General features: G+C 32.0%; 1 long non-coding RNA gene across 1 annotated transcript; it reads right to left on the reverse strand.

The window, feature by feature from the left end:
• Window positions 1-1,483: 1,483 nt before the first annotated feature.
• On the reverse strand, window positions 1,484-4,265 carry LOC142661642 (uncharacterized). Its single transcript, XR_012850779.1, has 3 exons — window positions 4,194-4,265; window positions 4,039-4,071; window positions 1,484-1,601 (listed from the first exon to the last, which is right to left on the reverse strand). It is a non-coding gene; the product is annotated as an uncharacterized LOC142661642 (long non-coding RNA).
• Between the last annotated feature and the right edge of the window lie 319 nt (window positions 4,266-4,584).

The raw sequence follows: 4,584 nt of genomic DNA on the forward strand, positions 1-4,584 counted from the left end.
CCGATCAACGATCAACATGTTAATCCTCTAGAAGAAATACTCGGTGTAGACCGTCTCAATTGTGCGTTTTTTTTTTACTAAAAAGTAATAACTATTTTTGATTTTTGTCATCTCAGACAACCCCTTCACATTTATATTCTTCTTGTGTTTTTTTTTATTCCAAAAGCAATTGAACCCCAATCCCCAATAACAAAAATAAACGTCACATTTAGGGTTGATGTGTCTTTATTTGTAGCTTTTGTGAATATTACAGTAAAAAGTTGGGTAAATGAAATCACAGAATAAATGAGGGGAAAACAAAACAAGCAAATCAGGAAATCTGCAAAATCCTTCACACGTCAGTGACCTCCAAATAATGAGCCTCATATCCTATATTTTATAAGATTTATTTAAAGAGTTTCTCCACCTAAAAGTAACTGTTCTTACATCTGATTAATATGAAAGTTAAAGATACAAAGAAGCTTATTCTTAGTCCTGCCAACCTTCCAGGCCTTTACCCTCAGCTCATTGACCTTGACCTGAAGACCTGAGAAATTTGAGAGTAATTACTAGAGACTTGCCGTCTGACAGCCCCATAGAAAAGACTGCGGTTGTTCAGCATTGTCCATAGCAACCAGATTGTCAGACACGACATCTCTATAATAAAGGAGTCTCCTGAGTAACAGTTCTTCACTAGCTTTATGATCAGATTTCCATATCTCTAATGTTATGTTGATGACAGTTCCATTTATTTCAACGCAACTTCCACCAACACAAGTTTAGAGATATAGAAATCTCCAACCTCAAAGACCGAGGAGAACGTTCCTCAGTAGACTCCTGTATTTAGTTCTTGGTTGTGCTTCTCCTTCTTCTTCTCACATCTCAATGGTCTATCAGAAGACACTTGAACCTGCAGATACTTTAAGAATAATGTGAAGTAAATATCATGTGATTATCTGGATTATATGGACGACCTATGTTACCGGCTTGATCTTTGATTGAGATGATGACGACATTTCCTAATAGTATTTGCTCCAGTTCACATTAGTTCCAATATATTCTTTGTGGGAACATGTGAACATAACTAATTTTATTACATGGACTACAACCATACACTGACCCTTCCCAGACCTGCCGATTACCCATTTATATACTTGTCTCCCATTTCTTATAGATTATAATGCTTCCCCCACAAACTAAGAAGACAAATAATATGTAAGGTTGATTATAAGTTTAATAAGTTGAGACACTAAAAGTAGAATCAGACCCATCAACCGTCCAGTGGACCTGAAATATCATCTTTTTAGACTTAAAATTCAATTGGATCTGGTGGGACAGGTTTCAGGCAGTCTTTAATCTTTATACACACTGGGACAGGATCACCGGATAGTATATATATTGTATTACAGACACAACGTGGTTTGCAGCCATTGGTTGGCTTTGGCTTGCTGCTCCTTGTGGCGCAGGTCAAAAGAAAATATATGACATAAGGATCAAAACGCATGTTTGGAGGGCGATTGTCCTCACAGTCTGACTCATGGATACTGGGCTGCTGAGGTTGTCACAAATACTGTAGCACATGCGTCTGTAGAATGGAATTGTGACTGGTTCTGCGCTGATCACTATAGGAGCAAAAAAAATAGGAAATATGTAACTATGACAAAAAAAGGGGAACAAATGAGAGGATGTAATAACTACAATATCAATATAAATAGTATATATCCAGAAAATCCTATAAATTCTCAGATAATTATGACCAAATATAGTTTCATGCCAGATCATACATAAAGGTTCCTCGTCATCAGCCGCTCTTAGTGTCTAATTGGTTGAGGCAAGTTTGGTGTCACGGGTGGATCAATAGTTGGGAAAATAAATAATGATAAAAAGAGAATAACCTAAAGATAGGGGCAGTAGAAAACCTCTGTACAGAATCCTATTGGATGTTGCATACATCCCATGCTCTGGCATTTTTCCAGTCCTGTGCAAACTGGATAGTTAGTGTTTTACTCACAAAAAGAGAAAATTGATGCACTGACTGTTTCTACCACTAGATGGTGCTGTAAAGTGTTCTCCTATATGTGTCTGAATAATACTGCTTAGAACTCTATGATGATTCTCAACAGCACACCATGTGGTCAATCATAGTACTACAAGTAAAGGTTGCCAATACTTTACACTTTATAATGATCTGGATATGAAAAACCATAATCTGAAATTAAAAATAAATAGTTTGCATGCTACATTTGGTAATTCTAGGACTAGTGATTGGCAAAGACAGTTGTATGTGAGTTTTAAGAGTCTAACTTTAATCATGTACGTTGTCATAGGCTATAGTCATGTATATAGTCATAGGTTAGTCACGGATATAGTCAGAAGTTATAGTCATGTATATAGTCATAGGTTGTAGTCATGTATATAGTCATAGGTTATAGTCATGTATGTAGTCATAGGTTATAGTCATGTATATAGTCATAGGTTATAGTGATGTATGTAGTCATAGGTTATAGTCATGTATGCAGTTATAGGTTATAGTGATGTATGTAGTCATAGGTTATAGTCATGTATATAGTCATAGGTTATAGTCATGTATGCAGTTATAGGTTATAGTGATGTATGTAGTCATAGGTTATAGTCATGTGTATAGTCATAGGTTATAGTCATGTATATAGTCATAGGTTATAGTCATGTATATAGTCATAGGTTATAGTCCTGTATATAGTCATAGGTTATAGTCCTGTATATAGTCATAGGTTATAGTCATGTATATAGTCATAGGTTATAGTCATGTATATAGTCATAGGTTATAGTCATGTATATAGTCATAGGTTATAGTCATGTATGTAGTCATAGGTTATAGTCATGTATGCAGTTATAGGTTATAGTGATGTATATAGTCATAGGTTATAGTCATGTATATAGTCATAGGTTATAGTTATGTATATAGTCAGGTTATAGTCATGTATATAGTCATAGGTTATAGTGATGTATATAGTCATAGGTTATAGTCATGTATATAGTCATAGGTTGTAGTCATGTATATAGTCATAGGTTATAGTCATGTATATAGTCAGGTTATAGTCATGTATATAGTCATAGGTTATAGTTATGTATATAGTAATAGGTTATAGTGATGTATATAGTCATAGGTTATAGTCATGTATATAGTCATAGGTTATAGTCATGTATATAGTCATAGGTTATAGTCATGTATGTAGTCATAGGTTATAGTTATGTATGTAGTCATAGGTTTTAGTCATGTATATAGTCATAGGTTATAGTCATGTATATAGTCATAGGTTATAGTCATGTATGTAGTCATAGGTTATAGTTATGTATATAGTCATAGGTTATAGTCATGTATATAGTCATAGGTTATAGTCATGTATATACTCATAGGTTATAGTCATGTATATAGTCATATGTTATAGTTATGTATATAGTCACATGTTATAGTCATGTATATAGTCATAGGTTATAGTCATGTATATAGTCATAGGTAATAGTCATGTATATAGTCATAGGTTATAGTCATGTCTATAGTCATAGGTTATAGTCATGTATATAGTCATATGTTATAGTTATGTATATCGTCACATGTTATAGTCATGTATATAGTCATAGGTTATAGTCATGTATATACTCATAGGTTATAGTCATGTATATAGTCATATGTTATAGTTATGTATATAGTCACATGTTATAGTCATGTATATAGTCATAGGTTATAGTCATGTATATAGTCATAGGTAATAGTCATGTATGTAGTCATAGGTTATAGTCATGTATATAGTCACAGGTTATAGTCATGTATATAGTCATAGGTAATAGTCATGTATATAGTCATAGGTTATAGTCATAGGTTATAGTCATAGGTTATAGTCATAGGTTATAGTCATAGGTTATAGTCATGTATATAGTCATAGGTTATAGTCATGTATATAGTCATAGGTTATAGTCATGTATATAGTCATAGGTTATAGTCATGTATATAGTCATAGGTTTAGTCATGTATTATAATCATGCTAATTCTATAGACAGTTATATTTTTAGATAACTTACATGAGTCAACTTCCCCTATTATCGACAGATTAGCTGTAATAAAATGGGTTAAAATTAAATTAGGTTACAGACATAATAATACTGTACAATGAACTCGCTATGCGCTAAAGATCTGGGTCTTTGAGCTTTCATGTAATAATAAGTTGAACACTTACAAAGAATCCCAAGCTGCATAATGTAAAGAATTCTTTCCAACGACATGTTTAATTTATATCTGAAAAAAATCTACATAAAACAAAATAAGAAATTAAATACAAAATGAATTGAAAGTAAAACATAATAAAATTGACCTTATTTTAGGATTTGACATGAGCAATTAGAATAACAAAAATCATAAATGTACAATTTAAAATAGTTTGAAAAGGCAAAATAAGTGACTATCTTTCTATGATAAATATCTAAAACAGAACGGAAATATTTTGATATAAAAATTAAATTAAATAATTTTTAGCAATATTGCATGAGAAAAAGAAAATGCCAGTGAATTAATAATTGAAGCAAAAAAATACATAAAACAATATTAAAAAAATCATTATATTATAAATT

The sequence above is a fragment of the Rhinoderma darwinii genome, chromosome 10 (assembly GCF_050947455.1).
Source record: "Rhinoderma darwinii isolate aRhiDar2 chromosome 10, aRhiDar2.hap1, whole genome shotgun sequence".
Classification (NCBI taxonomy): Eukaryota; Metazoa; Chordata; class Amphibia; order Anura; family Rhinodermatidae; genus Rhinoderma; species Rhinoderma darwinii.